This window comes from Felis catus, chromosome C2 (assembly GCF_018350175.1).
Source record: "Felis catus isolate Fca126 chromosome C2, F.catus_Fca126_mat1.0, whole genome shotgun sequence".
Lineage (NCBI taxonomy): Eukaryota > Metazoa > Chordata > Mammalia > Carnivora > Felidae > Felis > Felis catus.
Genome location: NC_058376.1, coordinates 155,744,231 through 155,770,553, shown reverse-complemented (window position 1 = coordinate 155,770,553; position 26,323 = coordinate 155,744,231). Strand labels below are relative to the sequence as shown.

The window sequence follows — 26,323 nt, the reverse complement described above, 5'->3', positions numbered from 1 at the left end:
TGTTGACAAGGTGGGTGATTCTTATTTCTTTTTTTGAAGATCTGTACTCACATATTGTTTGTATAATTGAATGAAGTTAATTATTATGCTATATTCATAGAATGAGGTTTTTGTGGCTATTAAAATCTGTGATTCTGAAGAATATGTGATGCTTAGAAAATAATATTGACATAAAACAAAGTGGGATCCAAGTAGGTAATGGGGATTGAGGGCACAAATTTCTAGTTATACAGTAAGTAAGTCATGGAAATGACAAGTACAGCATAGGAAATATACTCAACAATGTGATAACATGGTGTGGTGACAGAGTATACTTAGAGTAGATTTTTTAAAAATGTTTATTTATTTTTGAAGACAGTGTGAACAGGGAAGGGGCAGAGAGAGAGAGAGCAGGACAGAGGATCCGAAGCAGGCCCTGCACTGACAGCAGAGAGCCTGATACAGGGCTTGAACTCATGAACCACGAGATCACGACCTCAGCCGAAGTTGGGTGCTTAACCAACTGAGCCACCCAGGTACCCCTACACTTAGAGTAAAACAGAAAAAAAACCCCCAAAACCCCCAAAACAACACAGTAGGTTATCTATATTATAGAGTATGTGAAAATGCAAATATGCACATGGAATGAAATATTACATATAGTAGGAATAGTTGTTGAATTAATCATTATTAATATTAATGACAGTTATTGTTAGACGGTAGGTATATGGGTGGCTTTTCTTTCTTTAGTTTTGAACAATTTCCATGCTTGCATAAATCATAAACTGAGAGAGGTGGGAGAGGCCAGGGTCCTGTGACAGCCAGCCTGGAGGGGCCGGGGGAGGGGGGGTGGGGGGGTGAGGTGGGGAGACAGGCCTGCCGCCCTTCCTTCCTAGGAGCCCCATCAATTTAAAGAGTTCAAGCTTTTCACAACTTCCACTTGCAAATGAACGCGATTCGTTTCCATAGAGAGTGTTTGGAAGGAGAGTGGCAAGGACATCTGAAAGTGTAAAGCACTTTTTTTTTTTCCCACCCCCGATGCCCTGGGAAATTCGCCTCACCCCCAAGGTTTGTGGAGGCGGTGGAGGAGGCAGTAACTCTGGTAAGTGGCCCAGGGCATTGCTGTCCCGGGATTTGTGTCAGTTGGCCCCGGAGGGCCCAGGGGAACAGGCAAGCTCTGAGCAGAACCCTGGGACTGAAATAAAACCCGTAGCTCGATTGCATAGTCAGCTCTTCTTCTTTCTGAGCTGGCGGCTTTCCTGAGGTCTGAGAATTCTTTGGGCTTAGCTGACATGAGCGTTCTACCACATTGGCAAGTGGAAGGCCGGACAGAGCGTCCGTGAGGGAGGCTGGGGAAGGCTGTCTGCCTGGACGCCTGGTAGATTCGTTCACGCTGGAGGCTCTCTGCCCCCAGAGGTGGTCGACTCGCCCAACTTTGGCGGCTGTGTGGTGGAAGGAGGGCTGGGGAGGGGCCCATCTTGGGGAACGCTTTGAACCATGAGACATGCTGCCAAAAGTTGAGCTTTCTTCTTTTTTAAGTGTATGTATTTATTTTGAGAGAGAGACAGAGAGGCAGGGAGAGCGAGCGAGCGAGCAGGGGAGGGGCAGAGAGAATCCCGAGCAGGCTCGACACCATCCGCACGGAGCCTGAGGCGGGGCTTGAACTCCTGAACTGTGGGATCATGACCTGAGCTGAAACCAAGAGACACTACACCGACTGAGCCACCCAGGCGCCCCGAGAGTTGGAATTTCTAGCTTGGGAGCTTTTCCCATAATTGGTCAAGAGCGGCCCAGCTTCCTTTCGTGATCGCGTAGAACTCATTCAACACAAGTACATTTACCTTTTGAATTCAAACGATGTTCTTCATCTGCTTACAGATGACTAAGTCCTTAAACATTTGTCTGGCAACTTTACGTGTTAGAACGCTCCTCATAAATTATCCTAAATCCCAGAAGAGAAGCCTTCTGCGCCCTAGTTGAACTATCAATAGCTGCAGAGGCTGGGAGGCTTCTGGGGAGATCAGAGAGCTGCCCCCAGCTGGGGACCCTTGTGCCTGTGCCGAGAGCTGGTGGGATCGTTTCGCTGCAGGGATGCTCGGGGAAGCGGACAGGGTGGGAGTCAGACCCGGCAGGACACAAGCAGAGGCTGTCAGTAAACAGAAGCGGGCCGGCCTGCTACCGTGGGCTTGAGGGACTCTCAGGGCCGGGTGGCCCGCGCTCTGCTCTGGGCCCCCTGGTGCTCTCTGGATGTCCACCTCTGGTCACAAAGCTTCTAACACATGGGGTCAGAGTATATTTTCTTCCTGACTGACACGCACTACACAGAAGTCAAAGTCTTCCCGTTCTAGGCAGCAGAAGGCATAAGAAATATTCACTACTAGTAAACTGATGAACGTTTACTGGATGTCCTTGAAGTTCTCATTTGTATTTTCTCCACGTTAGAAACTGTGTCTTAGACAAAATCACGTTGGTTACGCAGAACCAAGAAGTGGATACACCCACGTGTTTGGCACACATGGGGTTTTTTATTTTGCAATCTGTTTAATCTTTTTGCATATTCCAAGGGAGGCACACTGTAGGGAGTACATGTGTATCTTCGACTTGCAGACGAGTTATAAAAAAAAAAAATCTAGGTCCAGAGTTTGAAAATATAGGCATAAAAATACTTGAAAAAAAAATCAGGGTAGCAAACTCATGAGGAAAGAAAGTGTTGGTTTCCTTTTAATTTTCTCCTAAAGTTCGTAGAATTCTCAAGGCCTAACTCAAAGTATTCTTCAGGTTAAGTGAAAACTATAGGGACAGACATCATTCTATTTCACATGACGCTGAAAATTACATTTCTTTCTTTAAAAAAACCTTTTTTTTTTAAATGTTTATTTGCTTTTGAGAGACAGAGAGACAGAGTGTGAGTGGGGGAGGGGCAAAGAGAGAGGGAGATGCCGAATCCGAAGCAGGCTCCGGGCTGAGCTGTCAGAACAGAGCCCGATGCGGGGCTCGAACCCATGGACCGCCAGATCATGACCTGAGCCGAAGGTGGATGCTTAACCGGCAAAGCCATCCAGGCGCCCCTCTTTCTCTCTTTTTTAATGTTTACTTTTATTTTTGAGGGAGCACGAGTAAGTGGGGAAGGGGCAGAGAGAGAAGGAGAGAGACAATCCAAGCAGGCTGTGAGCTGTCAGCACAGAGCCTGACTCGGGGCTCGATCTCACGAGCCATGACGTCATGACCTGAACAGAAATCGAGCCAAACGCTTAACCGAATGAACCACCCAGGCACCCTTGAAAATTACATTTCAACGAAAGGTTTATGTTTTGTTATTTGGCGATGCCTCGCTCAGCACAGGCTCGTCATCCATGATGTAATGACTCAAAATAAAGACGTGAAATTTTTCCTGGGAAGTTATGAGTGGCCTGTGAAGTCACTTAACGGAAGGAAAGACAGCAAAATCCCAGATTATTTGGAGACATTCTCTCTCGTTCATTCACTTATTTATTTTATTCTCTTCAGCCTTTTCTAATTCTATTGGTCCATAAGAAACCATTCTAGGATTTTACAGTGTATCCTCTCGTGTGGTGCCGAGCCCTATATTCTCTGTATTATTGTTTCGTACGCTTGTATTTCAAGTTAATGTAAGTGGCATTTTGGAATACATCTCCTTCTGTCTTTCGCTTTCTTCCCACTAAGGCCATTTTTAAAAAACCCACCCATATTCGCCATTTTACATTCTACCTGTCGCTGCCACCGCTGTATTTTACTTTGTGGGATGTTTTCCTTTGCCTTCCTTACTGGCTTTTGCGATGACGCACATTCGGATGGCCTCCAGCTCCCCGAAGAATTTTGATATTAAGGACCTTTGTGAGAGAATGTACCCAGATTTCTGTTTTTTTCCCATCTCAGCTGAGGTAAAATGGTATTTTATCGTTGTTTTAACTGTATTCTCTGATGACTGAGTGTGAGCGTCACTTCAACAACGGTATTTTGAGTTTCCGTTCGTGTAAATCACTGAATTCATCTTTCTGTCCATTTCTCTGCTGGGATTGCTATCGTTTTCCTCCTTCCTTTGTTTCTTTTTGATGTTTAAAAAAATTGTTTTAATGTTTATTTATTCTTGAGAGAGGGAGAGAGACAGAGACAGAACGTGAGTGGGGGAGGGCCAGAGAGAGAGGGAGACACAGAATCGGAAGCAGGCTCCAGGCCCTGAGCTGTCAGCAGGGAGCCCGACGCGGGGCTCGAACTCACGGACCGCGAGATCGTGACCTGAGCCGAAGTCGGACGCTCAACCGACTGAGCCACCCGAGTGCCCCACTTTTTGATTTTCTTGCCAGTGTTCCCTGTATACTTTATGTATTAGTTTCTGATCAGTTTGGAGAGTACAGGTTTCTTCTCCCAATCTGCTGTCTACTTCATCCACAGTAGTCTTTGTTGACCAGAGAGAATTAATGTTTAAAGTAAGCAAATTCATGATTTTTTTTTTTCACCTTCTGGTTTGTACACTTGGGGTGTTATTTAAGAAGACCTTATCTTTTTTTTTTAAATATGAAATTTATTGTCAAATTGGTTTGCACACAACACCCAGCGCTCATCCAAAAGTGCTTATCTTTTAGGTGACAGAGACATTCTACTAATTGTCATCAATTCATTTCATAATTTTGTCTTAACAATTAGGTACTTATCCACATAGAATCTACCTTTGTGTGTGGTGTTACATAGAGTCCCAGTTTTCTTTTCTAAAATAGTAAGTCAATTTTACCAGTACCACCTCCTAAACAATCTCTTCTTTTCTCACTGATGTGTGATATCACCTTTATTAAGTGATACACACACACACACACACACACACACACACACACACATCCCTGAGATATACTTGTTCCATTTCTGTTTGTCTACTTTTTCTCTAACGTTAATCTGTATTTGGTCATTATAGCTTTGGTAAATTCTCAATATTTTTTTCTTTTTTCTTCTTTTTCAAAGTTGATTTAGTGTTCTCATGGACTTCTTTCATAGAGATAATCGAGGTGAGTAAGTATCTTAAAAAACCAAGTCAAGTTTTTATTGTGAGTATAGAGAGTTTAGAGATTGGTAGAGAATTGACACGCTTCTAATGTGAGCCTGTTCAAAACTATGGAATGCCACTCCTTTTCTGTAACTCTTTATTTTTCATGAAAACGTGAAAATTTCCTCTGTATTGAATTGTTAAACTCTCTAGATGTTTTATGCTTTTTGTTGCTATTGTGAAGGTTACCTTACGTTTTATTTTATTGTCTAGTTGATTGCTAGTTAGAAAGAAATGATTTTAGGGGCACCTGAGTGGCTCAGTCAGTGAAGCATCTGACTCTTGATTTCGCCTCAGGTCATGGTCTCACCGTCCGCACTGAGCATGGAGTCAGCTTGGGATTCTCTCTCTCCCCCTGCCCTTCCCCACTTGTTTTCTCTCTCTCTCTCTCTCTCTCTCTCTCTCTCTCTCTGTCTCTCTCTTTCTGTCTCTCTCTCTCTCTCTCTCACTTGTTCTCTCTCTCTCACAATAAATATATAAACATTTAAAAAAGAAATGATTTTGGCTTTGTAAACAATTTTTTAAACTTTTTTAAAAAAGTAAACCGTACCCCCAACATGGGGCTCGAACTCACAACTCAGAGATCAAGAGTTGTGTGCTGTATTGACTGAGACACCAATGCGCCCCTGATTTTTACATTTTTAGGTTGACCTTGTGTCCCGCAACCTTGGTCAAGTGTGTTACTGTTGCTTTTTCTATACGGGCGACCACATCATCCACAGAGAATTTAGCTTTTGTCTCTTTCATGCTGATCTTAACATCTTACTTCCTCCCTGCCTTGACTTCCAGTATTTCAAGACTTCCAGTATTATGTGAAGCATTAATAGAGATAGCGAGCATACTTGGGACTCTTCTTTGTCCCGTCTTCAGGGAAATGCATTTTGGTCTACTCTGAGGTCTCTCCTCTTTCTGGTTTGCTAAGAGACTTCGTTTTCCAGAAATAGTTGCTGAACTTTATCAAATTCTTTTCCTATGTCAACGGAGTCAATTGTATGTTATTCTGTCCCTTTCAGTCTATTAGGGAGGTCAGTTTCATTGCTGGTGTTTCTAGTGTTGAACTGTCCTCTTATGCCTGGAATAAACCCTACTTGAGCCTGGGGTAATAAAATCAAATAAATAAAAAATATAAATAAAATGAAAACTAAGGGTGCCTTTGGAGCCTCAGCTTCTGTATGACTTTTTTTGGTAATGCTTTCTAATCTACCTCTTCCTGCTCCCTCCCCCTTTTTCTCGGTGTCCCCAGAGCCATTGTTGTAGCACTGCCGTGGACTTATAGTGTTTGGCTCTTTACTGTTCCTGTCTGCACACCTCATGGGGAAATAGCTCGTGTCCCATTTTTTTTTTTAAAGTTTTTATTCTATTTGAGAGAGAGAGAGAGAGAGACAGCACGAGTCAGGAAGGGGCAGAGAGTAAGGGAGAGAGAGAAGCCCAAGCAGGCTCCACACTGCCAGCACAGAGACTGACATGGGGCTGGAACCCATGAACCGCGAGATCACGACCTGGGTCAAAACCAAGAGTCAGGTGCTTGACCGACTGAGCCACCCAGGGGCCCCTGGACATTTCATGTAAATGGAAACTTGTGATGAGATTTCTTCTGTGTCGGGCTGATTTCACTCAGCATAAGGATTTTGAGGTTTATCCATATATTAGGACAAGTCGATAGTTTGGTCCTTTTTATTTCTGAATACAATCCCATGGTACGGGTATGTCACAATTTATTTATTTACTAGTTGATGGATATTTGAAATGCTTCCAGTTTGTTAGCTGTTGAGAACATTTGTGTGTAAGTCTTTGTGTGGACACGTGTTTTTATTTTTCTCGGGTAGATTCCTAGGAGTAGGACTGCTGTACCGTTTTACATCACCACCAGCATCACCGGAGGGTGCTTGTCCCAGCACGTCCTCACTCACACTTGGTATTGTTTGTTTGGTTTTCAAAGATTTATTTATTTATTTTTGAGAGTGAGAAAGCGCGAGTGGAAGAGGGAGAGAGATCGGATCTGAAGCAGGCTCCGAACTATCCGTGCAGGGCCCGTCCGGGGCTTGAACCCGCAAACCGTGAGGTCGCGACCTGAGCAGAAGACGCTTAACTGACTGAGTCGCCCAGGCGCCTCTGTTTGTTTTTTCTGATTGTAGAAATTCTAGGGAGCGCGTAGTGGTATTTAACTGTGGTTTTCATTTCCATTTACTCCATGAGTAAAAATATCCAGCATTTTTTCATGTGATTATTAGCAATTTGCATATCTTTGGTGAAGTATTTTCAAATCTTTTTCCTGCTTTTTAAACTGGATTGTCTTCTTGTTATTGAGCTTTAAGAGTACGTTATGTATCTGGATGCATGCTTTGCAAACATTTTCTCCCGGCCCTGTCTTTTCATTCACTTAGGGGTGTTGTTTTTTTTTTTTTTTTTTGGGACAGAGAGAGACAGAGCATGAACGGGGGAGGGGCAGAGAGAGAGGGAGACACAGAATCGGAAACAGGCTCCAGGCTCTGAGCCATCAGCCCAGAGCCTGACGCGGGGCTCGAACTCCCGGACCGCGAGATCGTGACCTGGCTGAAGTCGGACGCTTAACCGACTGCGCCACCCAGGCGCCCCTACTTAGGGGTGTTTTTTGAAGTGACAAATTTTAAATTTTAATGAAGTCTAATTTATCATTTTTCCCCTTTTTTGAGAGTGTGTTTGATATCATAGCCAAGGACTCATTGCCTAACTGAAGGTCATGAAGAGTTTCTCCTAAATTTTTCTTAGATCTATGGGTTAATGCTCTTAATTACATTTGTGAAGTTTTGGACAGTATTTTGTCAAAAAAGTTTTCTACCCATTTCTCTGTTTTCTCCTGCTTTTCTTCCTTCTTCCTCTTCCTTTTTGTTTCTGTTTTATTTTATTGAGTTTAAGGAACTCCTTTTTAAAGGAACTCCTTTCACACCTGTGCTGTTGTCCTTGATGTTGTCCCATGGGTCTCTGAGACTTCATTTTTCTTTTGTCTTTCTTATCCATCTCTTTAGATTCTTTAGGTTGATTAATTGCTATCTCTCTCTCTTCAAATTTACCAATTCTTTCCTCTTCCGTCTCATAACTGCTGCTTACCCTTCTAGGGAATTTTTACTCTTATTTAGTGTGTGTGTGTGTGTGTGTGTGTGTGTGTGTGTGTGTGTGTTTACCTCCAGAACTTTTTTGGTTCTTTTAAATAATATTTTCTATCCACTTATTGAGATTCTCGATTTTTGGATTACTGTCATCAAGTTTTTCTTCAATTTTGAAAACACCATTTCCTTTCATTCTTTGATGTGCTTATAATAACTACTTTGCACTTTTTGCCTGCTACGTCCAGCATCTGGGGACGCTCAGAGACGACGTCTCTCATCTGCTTTTTTCCTGCACATGGGTCACACTTTTTCATTTTATTTTTTTATATCTCACAATTTTTGGTCCAAAACTTGAAATTGTAGGCATGCTATGGTAGCAAGCGTGGATTCTGATTTTTACGCCCAGAGGGTTTTTGTTTGCCTTCAGCAGCTTTCCCACGAAATAGGTCTTCCTTGTAGTGTGTGGCTGCTAATGTCTTTGTTCACTCAAAAAATATGTACATATATATATGCACACTTACATATATATGTATATATGCACCCTTTCCATAGGTGCCTTCTGGTCTCTCCTGCACATGCACATGCCCGCTCCAGGTCAGCCAGAGACGTAGGTGGAAAGATTGCCAGGTTCTTCCAGGAGTGTCTCACTTCTTGTGTGTCCCTATTCAATTTGTGGCTGGTTCTCTAGTCTGATGTTTGCTCCAAATAGGACCCCCACCTCAGACTATTGTGATGACTGATCTTCTTTGTTTGTTCATCACTGAGGTTGACACTTGTCACACACTGAGTACCAGATTTTCCGCTCTAGCTCCAAGTCAGGTCACCCCTTTTTGGCAGTGAGCTGCTGGTCACACACAGCCTGTTCCACTTATTAGAATTCCTGTCCTAACTGATCCTAGCGGGGACGGTGGGTTGATGGGATCAGCCACAGGCAGACAGAGCTGTGGATTCCTACCGTTCTTACCCAAAGTCATTCAAAAAAATATTTATTTATTTACTGAGAGAGAGAGAGAAAGAGAGAACGAGTGGGGCAGGGGCAGAAAGAGAGGGAGAGAGAGAATTACAAGCAGGCTCTACGCAGAGCCCGATGCGGGGCTTGAACTCACGAACCGCGAGATCATGACCCAAGCCGAAGTCAGGAGTCAGAAACTTAACTGACTGTGCCAGCCAGGTGCCCCCCGATTTTTTTTTTTAACGAATAAATCTTGCCAGTTTGTTGGATGTCTTTGGTTGCTTTCCAGAGTTCTGAAAGAGCTGTTTTGGTAATATTGTCCAGTATTTCATTTGCTTCCAGCGAGGGGATTTGGTGACCTCCTCCTTCTGTCACGCCAGAGGTCCCACCTTACCTTAATTGGTTTTTGTGTCTAGAAACTATTTTCTTATTCATTACACACTTTTCAATCTATGATAATTGACCTCTACATTTAAAATGTGATTTGCTTTAAAGGTCAATTCCAGGCAAACATCTTAGGTTGATAGTTTGCCTTCAGAGAAAAAATAGCAGTTAAACCTCTCTTAACCGACCCCTACTAAATCAATCCACTACGTTAACTAATGTAATTGTATAATTTAATTAAGTGCCATGTAAACCAATAAACGTTGAGCACGAAAAGAGGGCTGTTTCCATGAAAACAACATTGCATGCATTGCAAAGACTCAATAAATGTGAGTTGTTAAAAAATTGCTGTTGAATTAGGTATGGGCGAGATGGCCATCGATGATTGCAGAGAAATAGAAAGACATGGAAGGATTTTTGCATTCAGATCACCTCATAATTGTTTTTAAATTGTTACTTTGCTTTAAAGAAATAGAAGCTAGAAATTGTACATGATGAGTTATGAATGTGGCTTTTGAAGAAAGATGAGGCAGAACTTTTTTTTTTTTAAATGTTTATTTATTTTTGAGAGAGGGAGTGAGACAGAGTGTGAGCGGAGGAGGGCCAGAGAGAGGGAGACACAGAATCGGAAGCAGGCTCCAGGCTCTGAGCTGTCAGCACAGAGCCCGACGTGGGGCTCCAACTCATGGACCATGAGATCATGACCTGAGCTGAAGTCGGACGCCCAACCAACTGAGCCACCCAGGCGCCCCGAGGCAGAACTTTTATCAATGTTCTGATATTCAGAGGAAATATCTTGGCCCTACATAAAAAGTTAGCAGAATGAGCATATTTATATTTGAAGCTACAATAAACTATTTATGAGTATTATGCATCTCTTTTATTTTTTTTATGACTCCCTGCTGTAGCCACGTTTTTGATTAACCAAATTATTACCAGTCCCAATCAAAAAGGTGGTTTCTCTACTCTTCCATTACTCCAGGGACCTGGGGAGGCCTTGGATGACTGGCTGTTGGCTGCCTTCCCAGGATGATCCCCTGGACTCTGCAGTTAGCCTCTTGAGTTAGTTCAAGGCCCACCCCTCTATCTCCCACTCCACACTGGAGGGCAAGAAGTACAGGTTTGGGTGAGGACCATGGCTAGTCTGGAGCCATTGTGCACGTCAGGAAATATTCAGAGAGATGGGAGAAAGCCTTTAACCTCTTTCACCTGTTTGGCGACTCTTGGGACTTCCATGGTGATAATACCGTGAGGGGAGTCTGAGGCTGCTCCCGGTTAGAGACTATACCCATCTTGGAAAGACCATAGGGAGGAAGAGTATCATTTCCCCGACTTTGTCAAGGTCAAGATGAGTTGGTGGTTGAAGATTAAGGGACAGATCAGCCAAGAATCTACATCTAGGGCACTGAAGAAGACCTTTGAGTGACATGGGGACATGTGGTCTAGCTCAACTCATCAAGATGGGGGTCCAAGGCTGAAAACATTCACCCGGGATATTTTCTCCTCCTCTTTCCCTCAAGCACCTATGGTAATCCTCAAGTGTCTGGGGGTCATGTGATTGGGTCATGTTTTCAATAAGTCATGCATTTGGGTTCCACATCAAATATTTCCCATTATTAAGGAGACAGACATGACTGTCCTGCCCCCACTGCGTGTCAGTATGTATTGATCCCAAGTTTCACTTATTCAGCTAATCTGCAAACACATTCATACTGAGAAGTTAGGGAAGATTGTCCTCACATTTGGTTTTTGAATAGACAGATTTTTTGAATAGAGAAAGGGATAACACGAAGGCGGGATTTTAGGCATCGATGTTACTTGATGTGGGAGAAAATTCTAGACTGGCAAGACGTTTAGTGCTACCCAAACTGTATTAAAAAGAAGCTTTGCATAGACACCAGACCAGGCAGAGCTAGCGGTGGTGGCCGCCATATAAGATGTGAGGCTCAGAGGAAGCAGGTAAAATTGCAGTGGTTTTGAAAATCTGGTTATCTTGATAATGGACTGGGAGATCATGGGAAACTTTTTACGTGTTCTCCAGAAGCATTGTGTCCACTGAAATCTGTATACAGTAAAACCTTGGATTGCAAGTAACTTGCTCTGAGAGTGTTCGGCAAGACGAGCAAATATCTCTAAACAATTTTCGCTTGATAAACAAGGGATGTCCTGTGATACGAGTAGTACGTGACGCCAAATGTCACATGATCACAGCTGAGCCAACGGGTCTTCTCACCCCCCCTCCCCCTTTCTCTGGGGGATTGTGGGTGATCATCTCCCATACCCGGATGCTCGGTCTCAGGCCATGGTGTTTGGCAGGAATCAGTGATTTTTCAGGAGGTTGGAAGGTGCCCACTCATGTATTTTTGTCACTTCAAAGCACCTACGGACAGTCCTTTGCTTTTCCAGATACGAGTAACCTTAGGAATGCTTTGCTTCATTCTAGGTCAGGCTGCCTGCGGATATAGCCCCTTGCCTCGGCTGCCTTATTGCCAGTTACATTAAACACAGTCTATGACAAGAGTTTATTGATACTCTACGGCAGTCAACATCCGCTGATGATGGTGGACGTCATCCTACACAATAACCCTTCTCTCCCTGGTCTCTCTCACACCAGCCATGAAGGGTTTCGAAGGTAAGTGCAGGTGAATTTGTTTATTTTTCTTTATATTTTGTATTTTCTTTATTGCTTTGTATTATATTATGGTATTGTAATCATTTTTATATGGATATTTTGGGGTTGTGGAACGAATCATCTGAGTTTCCATTATTTCTTGCGGGTAAACTTGCTTTGATACACAATTGCTTTGGATTACAAGCATGTTTCCGGAACGAATTATGCTCACAAACCGAGGCTTTACTGTATATTCATCTATTGAAAAAAAAAAAAACAAGAATGGAAAAGACAGAATTTTAGAATTCTTTGCCCTATATCAAGTCTCATGGCTTGGTCAAAATAAGCTTGGTGCTTTTTATTTGCTTGTCGAGTCTGGATCAAGGTCTTGATTCCCAGATTCTTGTCAACAGGGAGGAAACCAACGTAGCTTTGAATGAAAAGTGACCTTAGGAAGACAATGTGGCCACTCTCCCTCCAGAGGCACTCTATTGGGAGAAAAATCTTTGTTTTTTTTTTTAATTTATTTTTGAGACAGAGAGAGACAGAGCATGAGCAGGGGAGGGGCAGAATCCAAAGCAGGCTCCAGGCTCTGAGCTGTCAGCACAGAGCCCGACGCAGGGCTCGAACTCACAGACTGTGAGATCATGACCTGAGCTGAAGTCGGACACTCAACAGACGGAGCCACCCAGGCGTCCCTATTGGGAGAAAAATCTTAAGGGTGCTGAGATCTTGGCGGGCTGGGTGGAAGCTGGGAGGAAGGGTGGAAACTTGGCATGGAACTTATTAGAGACCTAGGGACTGCCAGGCCTCAGGGTTTCTGCTGAGGGCAGAGAGGGAAAGAGAAATGGCTTGGCTCACCTCCCTCCCTTCTGCCTCCTGCTCCTTCCCCCCAGCCATTCGTCTGCAGGCCTTTTCCACCATTACCCAAGGAGGAGGGAGAGCATAAAGCCAGCAGAAGAGAGGACAGTACAGGAGGCTCACTTAGAATGGGCTTCCCTCCCTCTCCCCGAAAATGAAAGACTTCCCTTACAGAAAACAATGTCATTCCCCTATTCTTGTCCCACCCTGTCCGAAGCCTGCTTTCTCCCAAACAGCACCCCGTTGCTTTATTTGTTTCCTTTCGAGCTTGCTATTGACAGCAAGCATTTCTATTCTCTCTCTCTCTCTTTCTCACTCTCTCTCCAGCTCTGTCCCCCTCTTCCTTTTTCTCTCTCTAGCTTCTGGTTCTCTTCTGGTCCTGCTGAGAGAACATAATACCCCCTTATTTGTGACTCTGCAGTGATTTCCATGGCAACCGACCCATGGCCCAGGTACGAGTCTGTGCCTTCGCCATAGGGCTGTGCAAGAGAAAAGGCCATTATGAAAGCTGAGTGTCAGCGGGTTTCCTCCCACAGCCCTCGGCCAGAGAGGAACTTCTGCAGGAGCCGGAGGAGGGACACAGGAATCAAAAGCGGGGTTCCCAGTTTGCTCAAATTTCCCCAGTGTAAATGAAATACCTACAGCCCGGCACACGTGCGTGCATGTGCGCGCGCACACACACACACACACACACACACACACTCCACTTCTATTTCTGGCCCTTCAGCCACAGAGCAGTTTGATTCCTTTGAAGGGAATCAGCTTCGATGCTGTGGCCTGGAACAAAGGCTGGGGTTTGAAATGAGACAAGGGCTCAGCAGTTAAGCCTCCTGTGTATGGGACGGGGGGTGGGGGAGAGAGTGGGGACAAGAGCAAAGGCAGGGACAGTTCGGAGGTCATGAGGGTGGTGATGTGGGAACGAGGAAGAGATCTCAGAGCCCCTGACCCAACGATGAACAAGAGAGACATGGGGAACAGAGGTTTCTTTCAACCGGGGAGTTCCTGACACAGAAGCTCGTAAGTGCACATTATTGTGCAGTGAGACTTGTGTTGGATGAAATGATAGGCGATGGCCAGGGAGCCCGATCCCTCTCCTCGCTTGTCTCTCTTTCTGTCCTTTTCCTTGGATCTCTGCCTTCTGTTCTATTCCGCTGTTGTCTGGGTTGAGGGAATGCCCTTTGGGGTAGATGCTAGAAAAACCCAAGTCAGGTTCCCTCTTCCTTCCTCTCCCTTCCCTCCCACCAGAGCTCTCGAATCCCGATAGAGAGACAAGGGAAAGAGGTCTCTTGCCCGCTGCTCGTGAGAAGGGTCTGCTCACTGAAAACAAACGGACCCGCTGCAGTCTGGAGCCGCGAGGGTGTTCCTGTTTCTGCCGCAACCAGGATGAGTTCATCTTTATTAGGCAGATGTATGGAGGACCGGCTTGTCTCCATAACATCTCCGTGGCCATCCGCTCCCCATTTCTTTTATTGATCTGCCTGTCTAAATGAGCACTTCTAAACGCGGTGGGAGTTTTCCAATTAGATAAAAGGCAATTCATGTCGCCTGCTGCCTCCGCACTGCACTAACGGCCCCAGACCAAGAGAGCATATTCAAGACTTCTTGGCAGAACAACTTGCTTTAATCAAGACGGCCCCCTCCCGAGCACCCCCGTCCGCAGGACATTTCTCTTAATATGCGGAGGCTTCCTTTATTGGAGGTGGAGAAAAATGAGCTGTTTCTCCAGGAGTGGGGTTTCAAGGTGAGCCGTGCAGTGAACAGAGAACACACACGGCCCGCTCCCTGGGCTGGCGCTCTAGAAAAGGCAGTTTGGTAATTATTTTGGGGGTCAGGCGATGACTTGAGGATTTTCAGATCTCTGGGGGGGGGGCCTCCTGTCCCTGCATGAGTTGGAGCTTGCCTAGCACTGTGTTCTGAGGGCTCCAGCCACGGTCAGGAGGACCGGAGTGGGGCTGGAGGGGTGGTCCTCTCGCTCAAGGAACTTGGGTGAAGTTGCTCTGGGATGGGACCGGGGGACATTGACAAATACTGCCTTCAGGGCACCTTCAGGGGGGCTCAGTTGGTGGAGCATCCAACTCTTGATTTCGGCTCAGGTCACGATCTCATGGTTTGTGAGTTTGAGCCCATGTCGGGTTCCGTGCTGACTTGGGACTCTCTCTCTGTATTTGTCTCTTTCTCTATCTTTCTCTCTAAAATTATATATATATATTATATATATCATATATATAATATATATATATATATATATATAATATAAATAATATAAATATACAATATATATATATTTTAATGGGTGGTGGCCCAGAAGTGAACTTCTCCATCCCAGGACGTGTACCACCACCCACTGATGAATCCAGAGGGCCCAGAGTCTGGACATCAGCGGGGGCCTCCCGTGGCCTTTGTAGCTGATCCAATCCTGCCCGAAGTTCAAGGTTGTTTTTGCAAGGCAGCTCCATTTCTCCTGCCGCTTACCGCTTTCTATTCTAACCTGGCTCATCTTCCACGTAGCTGGGCTATCAGGCTTTCTGATTTGGGGTCCTCCTTTTCTTCTTACCTGCAAAAGCTGCCCTCAGCTGAGAAAAGGAAGATGTTTCAACCACCCCCTTTCTCCTTCTTCTAGATTCCTTTTATACCGTTAGTATTATCTTGCTTGCTGCTTAGTCACCAATTAGAGCTACTCGTCTGTATTGACTGCTCACCCTGTGCCAGGCACTATGCTGGGTGCTTTACCAGCCATGCACAAAGTCAGACCTCACCATGGTACCATGAAGTCGATGCAGTTGCCACCCCATTTTATTAATGAGGAAACTGAGGCTAATTACCTCGCTCAAGGCATATAGGTATTTGGGTCCACATGCGTGTGATTACAGAATTCTTAGGTTTTCGCACGCCTAGTCAAAGATGGATAGTAATCATAATGGTCACGAAAATGTGCTATTTGTTTTTGCAGCCACACGGCACAATCGAGGGAGCACGACACACAGCTTAGCGACCGTGATCTGTGAACCTCTCCTCGCTGGAACCTTCTCAGGTAGAATGACTTGGGCACCCATTTCCTCTGTCTCTAAAGCAGCAGCACGTGCATCGAAGGCCAGAACAGCTCTCTTGTAGCCACTGTGAACACAGATCTCCCGGACAGGGCCCGGGGACCTCATTTGGTGGGGACCATAGAAGGCCTGGGTGGGCTATGGGCGGCAAAGAATTTGCTCTCCTTCTGTGTTGTAGCTTTTAAAGGGAAAGCCTTGGATCACTAGATTTTCTCACAGTGTTCTCTTGCTCGAGGAACTTGGGTGAAGTTGCTCTGGGTTGGGATTGGGGGACATTTACAAATACTGCCTTCAGGGCACCCGGGGGGCTCAGTTGGTTGAGCATCCAACTCTTGATTTCGGCTTAGGTCATGATCTCACGGTTTGTGAGTTTGCTGACTTGGGATTCTCTCTCTGTATTTGTCTCTTTCTCTCAAAAATAAATAAATCAACTTAAAAATAAAAAACAACCCAACCAAATACTTCCCTCAAAAGTGGTCCTTTCTGCTAACCTTAAACCACTGATTTGGAAAGAGCCCAGGACCCTCAACTTGGATTTCTCTTCCCTCTAGACAAAGTCCCCTCTCTTATTTATATTAAAAAAAAATTTTTTTTTTAATGTGTATTTATTTTTGACAGAGAGAGAGAGAGAGAGAGCGAGCATGAGTGGAGGAGAGAGAGGCAGACACAGAATCTGAAACAGGCTCCAGGCTCTGAGCCGTCAGCACAGAGCCTGATGCGGGGCCTGAACTCACAGACGGCGAGATCACGACCTGAGCCGAAGTCGGACGCTCAACCGACTGAGCCACCCAGGAGCCCCTTATTTATATTTCTTCCAAAGACAGGAGACATTTTTATTCTTTCTCTTTTTTCAAGAGTCTTCATTCTGGAATTCTGGAGTTCATGCCCCAGTCCCCCAAATTGCCCTTTGCCATTCTTCCTGGGAGGGCATAGGTTTTATGCATATAAGATTTGTGGCAGCTAGTGCAGGCAGTCTAGACCTATCAAGTCTTAGAGTGATGGTTAGGTGCCTTCTGTCCTACCCTCACCTCAAGTTTATTGTCGTTTGGCTCGACAGAACCTTGAAAGTGGGGGTGGTAGCCGGGGTCTTTTGTAGCCACCACAGCCCCGAGCACCGGGCGGTCCACGGAGATGTCAGCGGCCCCGTGTCGTCCACGTTGGTGCACCGTGAACCCAGAGCAAAGCCAAAGGCTGAGCTATGCATTGTGGTAGGGGGTCATCGCTAGTGGGATGGCTACTTTGCCATTGGGCCTCACACCCTTCCTTCCATTCCCGCTCCTGGCCCAGCATTGGAATAATCCGGAACAGTCAGGCTGTCTACATCCAGCCAAGGAGGTGGGCCGTTTCCATTCGTTCCCTCCTCCCTTCTCTTTCGCCTCTCCCGAGCATGGTGCGGTCTCAGAGGAGAGGCATAGCTTGAGTCCTGCTTGCCTGTGATAATCACACTGTCAGCGTGAGGAGGGCAGAGCGGTGAGAAATGAGACACCTTTCAAATACTGAGATTTCTGGGTCTCGACTTCTCAGCGGTGGCATCTTCTCTCCCGCCAGGCAGTCACAGCATCACTGCCGCTGCACCTCAGGAGACAGAGCCAGAGGATGATGGAGCTGTGTTGCACAGGGGCCTCGGCCACCTGCTGCTCAGAGTCTCCATGAATCCCCTGCAGAAGGCTGTGGAGAGAGGCACTTGACCTTCCCTTAGATCGGAAGAGGGAAGAGCCAGGGACTAGTGTTGGAATGAGTGTCCATTCGAGCTGGGGTGGGGGTGGGGGGTTCACCTTTGCCCTTGGAAGAAAAGGAAGTTTTTGAAGCCTCAATAAAGCTTCTGTTCATGATCAAACCCCAGCAGGCCTTTATGATAATTTTTATAACTTCTTCACCCAAAACTCTGGGTGCTTTGAAGGTTAATAACTCGTGTTTATCAAAAACTCCCCTTCAAGGAACTTGGGGAGCCTTGTAGACATTATCTAATTCAGAAGCACCACAGCATGAGGGAACGGGAGATGGGGAGAGGACGAACAGCCAAGATTATTCCAATGTAGGAGGACTAATAATATTAATAGCTCCAACATGGAGTTTAAGTGAGTTTTAGAAAAATCACAAAGCAAGTCTTGAGCCATCCGGAAAGAGGTCTCTTTATGTCCCCTCAGACTACCTTCTGGCTCCACTGCTGTGAGCTGGAGGCAGCTGGAAACTCACTGGCTCATCATAAAAGGGGACAAGAAGTCCTACTTCTTGGCATTGTTGTGGTGTTTAGTAAGGTAAAGGGGTAAAGGCAATGGCGCACTGCTTGGCACATGGTTAATGCTCGGCGAGCATTGCCTCCTCTCGCACTCTCTGTAGGGAGTTGCAGGATACCATTATGGCGGACTAGGGGTGAGGAGGGGGCAATGGGCCGTGTACCTTGTACTCTGCTGAGCGTACTAAGAGTAGGGATACTGGAGGTTGTCTGCGGAGGAGGAGACGGTGGCCATTTCTCTTCTCCAGAAACTTTGACATCTGAAGTCCACAGCCTGGTTTTGTGAGAAGACTGACCCTACCTCCCCCATATCTGGAACAAAAGGAGAACATGTCCTCTGAGTGAGAGTGAAATGGAGATGTGAAGCAATTTTATGGTTCATTAGGGATGAAAAAAGTGTCTCTGCCTGAATTGTCTTTGGGGGGTTGAGTCATTCGTGGAGGCTTACAGTTCTCAGCTAGTTTTACCTATCTTCTATTTTGTTCCCACTGGAAGAGGAAGCCTCTATGAGAAGGCCCTTGGCCTGTGCCTGCTTTGGAGCACTCCAGAATGGCAACAGACTTCCAATTTTAGAGCAGGGCACGGCTTGAGAGAGTTCTCTCTCTCAAGACCCACAAATAAGGATGTGTTATGCGCAATGCTCTTAAGCAGCTGTGGCCTTTTGGGGACTTAAAGCCGTAGGAGAAGAGAAAAAGGAAGAACTCATAAAACCAAAGGATCTTGAGGAGTTCTACCGGGGTCCTCTCGACTGACCGATGTGGGGAGTCAGGAAATGCACTGCTCTTACCCAGGCTCCCCCATTGCCCATTCTGAACAAGACTCGGGTAAGGAAGAGAAGGAGGCTTCTGTAAGTTCCTCTGTTGGGTGGGTCCCTCCTCATTTTAGGCCCTGCCCATCCTTGAGAATCTATGGGAGAACGGTGAGAGGCAGAAGCTTTTGTATGGCAGCCAGAGGCCTTGAGGTCCCTTTCGGTCCCCCTCCGTGAGCTCATCTGTCTGTGGCACCCTTGAGCCGTGAGGGCTGTGTGCTAGGCATCTTGCCACCGATGGTGTGGCTCAGATTCACCTCCTCTTGTTCTGCAGCGTAGATCAAGTGACTTTTGGACTTGCATGGTTTGCACCCGTCAGCCGGTGGAAAAGATAAAGGCAGACAGTGCCAGGGCAGGAGAGGTGGTGGACCTCGCCAGGTGGTTCTGGTCATGAAGAAACGGTGACTCAGAAGCGGCTGTCAGGTCGCTTAAATCTCGGGACCAACTTGTCATCTAAAAAGAGTGCAGAATAGTTGTCCTCAGTCCCAATGGGAGCCGCCCTCAGCAGTGAGACCCATCAACACCAAGCTTGAAGCACAGGGTGGATGCAAAAGAAGTTAAGCTTGTTTCTGTTTCCTGATATAACAGAGCCTTCCTCTTCCCTATAGGCTAGAATTAATACTCAAAGTTTAGAAGAAGAAGCAAATTTCCCCTGCATTCTCTAGCCTCATACTGAAGCCACACAGATCGCTCTATCATCTCTTGGGACACATTTTTGCCCTGGGTATTACCTGGCAAGTGCTGAAAGCTCCTTCCCTTAGGGGCACCTGGGTGGCTCAGTTGGTTAAGTATCCCACTTTGGCTTAGGTCATAATCTCACATTGCATGGGTTTGAGCCCCATGCTGGACCTTGTGCTGAGAGCTCTCTCTCTCTCTCTCAAAAATAAATGTAAAAAAGAAAAGAAAAGAAAAGCCGCCTTTCCTGGCTCTGAGTTGGGGCACTGGAGCCAGGGTGAAAGGTGTCCTGGGACACTTGCCTCTGGCTATTTCAGCTCCAGCCATTTTAAATCTCAGCATAAATGTCTCAGCAGTGCGTTCTTGTTTTTCTGCACGGGATGGGTATGTTCAGTGATTTAACAACCCAGCCCATGACCCAGTATTGTTGTTGCCATTGAATGTGTAATTCTCCATGTACATATAGGCTTTGATTTTCATTGTCCTCCTTGGCTCTAATTGGGAGATGCTTCATGGGATAGCGTGAGATGCAGGTGTTCGGGACCCGTGCATCAGTTAGGAGGGAAATCCAAGTTACCCTCCAGCAAGGAAATGGTCTCTCGGGCTGAGAGATGAGAAGAGGCGGAGTGAGGAGAACTTGGTTCCTAGTTTAATGGGCGCCAACTTAGACTAAACTTAGTAGAGTGAGCTGGAGAATGTATGAAATGGGGGGAGGAAAGCCACGTGTAGTTCATGACCAGTGCTGAGAGGGCCCAACAAAGCTGCCGGCCAATGAGCGTGGCCACGTTTGGTCGTCAGGTCTCCTGTCCACAGGCGGACCGGGTGGGGAGAACGACCCGAGTCTTACCTGTGTGCCAAGTGCTTTGCTGGGCCCAGGGCTGCCGTTCCGGGACAGGTATGCTCTCCCTGGCCGCGAGGTCCCTGGATTGTCTAAGGCAGACACCCGCAAGGACGCCCCCCTTCCCCATGAGTTCTTCATTGCTCTCCAAAGAGCTGGACATTTTTGTTTTTCCTGAGAAGCTGCTGTGTACCCACCTGTTCATTTATTTATCAAACGCTGTTTGGAAGCCGGATATTGGACAGAGTGCTGGCCCCAGAGCCACGAACAAGCACAGTCCTGCCCCAGGGCTCTGGATGCCTGGTCGGGGAGACAGGCACACGTACCGGAGTTTCCCTCTTGAGGGTGCTAACTGCTGGAACAGATGTGTGCACAGGCGAAGGGAAGAGTTTCGTTTGGACTCCGTGTGTGTGTGTGTGTGTGTGTGTGTGTGTGTGTGTGTCTATGTGTTTTCCAGGAAAGCTTTCCCTGGAGAGTTAATGAGTCTCAAAGCACGAGATGGAGTTAAAAGGAAGATGGAAGGCTCTAGGTAGGGATGGAACGAAGAGCCAAAGCAAAGGGAACAGACCAAATGTGCACGGGGGAGTGCATGCACACATCGTTCAAATGAGCAAAGCCTTGAGCCTTTGAAGACAAGGCTGTGTGTTTCTGGGGGTAAAGAAGGAGCAGCGGGAGGCTGTAACCTTCACTGTTCTGCACAGATCACAGTTATAAAGAGGCTTTTCTTGGCCTGCTCCAAGGACAGAGGTAAGCCCACAGTGAAGTTGCCAGACCTAGCAAATAAAAATGCAAAGTTCCCAGTTAAATTTGAATTCTAGATGAACGACAAATAATTTTTCGAACATAAGTATGACCTATGCAATATTCGGGATATACTATACAAGAAGATAGGCTACTTACCTGAAATTCGAATTTAACCGAGTAGCCTGTATTTGATCCGGCAGTCTGGGCTACAGGCGTCTTGGGGCTGGAGAGTTCGAGGGGGTCCCAAGGCCTTGGGGGGTCCCGGTGGGGAGCTGCTCGGTAAGATAGGCACTGGAGGTTTTCTGAGGTTCTCATTTCCAATCCTGAGGGAAAATCTGCAATTTTTACTATCATAGCACAAATGAAACCATGTTATGTTACATAATTTATATGGCTAATTCATTCATATATTCGCTTTTAATTCAGTCAACAAATATTTAATATGCCTCTGGGCTCCTTGCCGGGCAATGCGTATACAACGTGAGCAAACACAGAATCGGGTCCAATTCTTGAGGTGTTATCACATACTTTGACAAATCTATCACATTTCTGGCGGTTGTCCTATTTTTCTGTGCCTGCACCTAGGAAGACACTTACTTTCTGTCGCCTCCACCTCCTCCGCTCTTACTGACCCCACATTGTTTTCCACGGCCCTGCTCCCGCCAGTGATCCTGCTTTGAATGGCTTGGATGTACCGACCTCAAAGCTTCGGGTAGATCAGAATCACCTGGAGGTCAAACCATGGGGTGGAGACCAAGAAGTTGCTTTTCTGATGTGTTCCCAGATGAGACCAACGTAGGTTGGGGTTCCTTTAAGGTCCCAGGAGAGCAGTCACTCTCTCTACCCCAGTGACATCTCTGACCTGTTCATTTCACGTTTCTCCCTCTGGATTCCCTAGAGCTGAGGGCGAAATGGGGTAATCTGATATCTGGCAGCTCCCAGGGCTATTTTGGGAGTAGGATTTCCTTGTTAACTCGTGGAAGTATTAGAAGGGAAGTCTTTTTGGGAAGAGAAATTTTAAAAATCTTATAAATAAACATTACGGTTATATCACGTAATCAAAGTTGATTGCAGAACATTTAGAAAAATCCTGAAAGAGATAGTTAAAGTGACATAAAAGTTATTTATAATTCTGGTATAGTTCCTCCAGATATTTCATATATTTATGTCCACATGTATTTCTATACTTCATTCATTTATTCATTCATACACCTGCTCAACCAACATTTAGTGAGTGCCTGCTGTGCTCCAGGCGCTGCCCTGGGCACTGGGGTGGTAGTAATGGGGGAAAAGCCCCCAAGATCTCCACCCTCATGGAGCCTACATTCTCTTGGGAGAAACCGACCATACGCAACGATATAAGTAAAATACGTAATATTTTAGGTAGAGATAAATACTAAGGATAAAAGAATTAATTCAGGAAAGGGAGATATGAAATGTGTAGAGAGTTTGGGATGATGAGGGAATTTGTTTCTGAGAAGGTGATTTTTAAGTTGAGGCCTGTAGGAGGTTAGGCCACTGGGTAAGAGAAGATTCTAGGCAGGGCAAAGGCCTGGAGTGGGGGGCTCCACCTGGAGTGTCTGAGGAAAGCAGGAGTGCAGGGTGGCTGGGGGGGGGCAGCAGGTGGGGAGCAGGCTGTGGGGTAAGGCATCAGATCACACAGGTCCTTAGGGGTCATAGTGAGGGCTTTGGCTTTCCTCTGCATGAGGTGGGGACGAGTGGAACAGAGGAGTGGTACCGTTCCATTATTCGATTTCCTGAACAGGAACCACTGTAGCAGCTGCGTTGAAGGTAGATCTTAGGGGGACAAAGGTTAGATCAAGGAGATCCAGGAAGCTGCTACAGTATTCCAGGCAAGACACGATAGTGGTTTGGACCAGGATGGCGGTGGTGGGAATGCTGAGAAGTAGTTCCGTTCTGGATTCTATTTTGAAGGTGGATCCAGAAGGATTTGCTGCTGGACTGGAGAATGAGGGAAAGAGAGAAATCGAGAGCAAGCAGCTGGAAGAGTAGAATCAGGCATTTGCGGACAAGGAGAGATGGCAAAGGGAGTTGGCTTTGTAGTGAATCCTGGGAGCTCAGTGTAGGACAGACGGGTTGTGCCACGCCAGTTAGACGTTGCTTGCAAATGTCCTTTGGGTGATTGGATGTACGAGTCTGGAGCTGGGGGGAGAGGCCTGGCTACAGATGTGAACTTGGGGTTGTCAGCACAGAGGGGGTAATTAACGTCGGCAGGCATGCCACGTGGATCCCCTCGCTGGACAGGTGCACACCTTCCCAGCTTCTGTGAGTGTTGCGGCGTCCCCTCTTCTGGAGAACTTCCCTCTGCTGATGTGGCCATCTCACCTGGTAGAGGAGGAACCCATCCACCCCAGCCCTGCCATGGCATGGTCTGCAGTGAATGGTTAACCAGCTGCACACGATTCATGCTCTAGAGCTTTCCATGCGGTCAGGCTGGACCTTGTCTCAAGCTGAGACCGCGACATCCTTTCTTCCCCCGACCCCTCTGCTCCTCACTCCCTACAGGTTTCTTCTGAGAGCACCCTCTCAATAAGCCACCCCCCCGCCCCCACTCTCTCCCCTGGGCTTTTCTAGGGCACTTCATCTAACGAGACAATTCCTTGAAGCTCCTGGAGTGTGGGGATGTGTGTGCTCCGTGCCTGTGCGAGCCATTCTTCTGGAAGCCTCTGGGCTTTTCAGGTTGCCTGTTATCTGATTGCGCGATGAGTCGGGATGGATTTGTGATGCCACCGGCCTCCCAACACCCTGTCGTTAGCAATGCAAGGCTTGTTGTGGGTACAGGCGGGAGGGCGGGCTGGTCCTTGGGGGAGGCGAGTCATTATTTCCGCCTCGGTGCATTCTAATCATATTTCCCTCTGTCAAACCTAGCAGCGCTTTCCATCTTGCTGTAGAGTCTCTGCTTCCCTTCCCCTCGGATCAGGGACAAATCAGCATGATGAAGCCTGGCAGTAGATCATTTAGAGATTTTCATCTCTATTAGTAGCCAAGGGCTGGCGGCATCTTTTGAACTGGCGTGTGACTACTCGTGTGCATTTTGCTTTTACATAGTAGACGGCGCGGCCTCCTCCTTTGAGATGCTGTCTGTCTCGCACGTTGATTTTCAAGAAGAATGGAGGTCATGGAGAAGGATGAATGGGCGGTGAGCAAAGTTCTGTGAATTCTGCCCAGCAGAGTGATTCAGGTATCTGTTGGATCTTTTCTACTTTTCTTTTAAATTGGAGTATTACAGACTAAAGTGCCCTGGTGTTAAGTATACAGTTGCAGCGATTCTCACATGCGTGGATGTCCCTGTGGCTGCTACCCGGATCAAGGCACAGGGCATTTTCGACGGCCTAGAACGTTCCCTGGTGCCACCTCCCTGTCAGTCCTCATCCCTACCCTAAGTAACCACTGTTCTTACTTCTATCGCCATCCATTCCTTTTCCTGGTCTTGAACTTTATGTAAATGGAATCGTACAATCTCCAGCCTTCTGTATTAGACTTCTTTGATCTCTTATTTTGTCAGGAAAATTCCTCCACGCAACTGTATGTCCCATCCTTTGTCCTTTAAAAATTTCTGGTCGGTATTCCATTGTGTGAATCGGTCGCGATTTGTCTATTCTACTCTTACCGGATTGCTTCTGATTTTTGGCTATTTTATATTATCAAAACTATCTCAGCGTCTGTAAACTGATTCAATACCCCTTTCCCACAAAAAGCCTGCACGCTCTATAGGATACGGTTTTGTATCCTCCTCTTCATTGCATAGATGGGGAACCTTCATAGGGAGTGCCAAGGACTTCCTTAAGGTCCCACAGCCATGGTGGGGACAGAGCTAGGACGGTAACTTTGGTCTCTCGACTGCTGGTCCAGTGACCTTTCCCAGATCCCTGCTAGCACTGCTGCTGAAATTCTTGACATCCCGAGCCCAGGTCAGGGGGCCTCTCCACCCCCTTGTGTTGGTAACCAAACTGCCTTCCTGATCGCTGAGACCCTGCACCTCATTTAGCTGGGACCCGTTCACGACTGAACAAGGGCAGTTTCCCCAGTGGCCCTCCAAGCACAGAGATGCACTCCACACTCAGGTGGCAGCCACAATTAAGTCTCTTTCAAAAGGAAGCGGCGGGAATCCCCACCTGACAGGGTCCGCAGAGCTGAGGGAGGCCTGGCCACGACGGGCCCTTCTGGCTGCCGGCGACCCCTCTGCTCTTCTCTGGTCCGCACTGTTCCTTTCTGCCCCCACAATCTCTATTGCCTTCCGGCTCATTTGGCTTTTCTTTCATGGTTCTTGATTTGCTTTTTCAAGCAAGGCCTCGTCTCTTGGAAGAGGTCGTAGGATTCACCGAGAGTGCTGTTGGCACCCACGAGGCCCCAGTCTTCACGGTCGACCTGAAGGTTCGGTGACCTCATTCCATGTTCACGGACGAGCAGACGGAAGCTCTGAGTTTAAGTACGGTGACTAACTCGTCCTGGTTTTCCGAGGACTCCTCCGGTTTTGGCCCCGAAAGTCCTACATCCCGGGAACCCCATCGGTCCCAGGCAAATGGGGACAGTCCGTCACCCAAAAGTGAAGTGATCTGCCTCAGGTTATAAGCCAGGGCTGAGATCTGAACTCAGGTCTCTCTGGTTCCCAGGTGGTGTCCTTCTGGTTCTCTGTTGTTGGCTTTTCCTAGGTGTTCCTTTAGAACAATTTAGAAGGTGTTTTGAGGGATAGGCTCGGAAGCCTAAGTCGTGGGTGCCAGAGTTGCCTCTGGGGCATGGCGGGAGAAGGTGGGCGGCAGCCTGGGGTCAGCTTGATTTGCAGACGGCCTCAGAGGGGCCCTCAGCCCCTAGCCTCCCTGCGCCGTCTGCCTGACTCATGCTGAGGACAGGAAAAGCCCATTTCTTTAGGTACTGCTGATGAAAAGGGAGGGATAGAAGATAGAGTGCTCTTCCTCATCTCCCGATCTTGAGTCAATCTGGGAGTGTCTGAGGTTTGAGAAAGCGGGGTAGCCAGCCACGCATGCGACACAGTGACCCTTTTGGACTACGGCCCGCAAGCTGCTA

At 46.8% G+C, this 26,323-nt stretch overlaps 1 long non-coding RNA gene across 2 annotated transcripts in view; it reads left to right on the top strand.

The window, feature by feature from the left end:
- Positions 1 to 26,323, top strand: part of LOC111562325 — a 202,153-nt gene that overhangs the window by 100,728 nt on the left and 75,102 nt on the right. The window contains exons 3-5 of one of the 2 annotated variants that reach the window (XR_006585696.1): positions 11,901 to 12,089; positions 15,880 to 15,960; positions 17,525 to 19,273. This is a non-coding gene — a long non-coding RNA (uncharacterized LOC111562325). Of the gene's footprint in view, positions 1 to 11,900; positions 12,090 to 15,879; positions 15,961 to 17,524; positions 19,274 to 26,323 lie in introns of those variants that run through there. The other variant, XR_002745522.2, reaches the window with a different exon arrangement.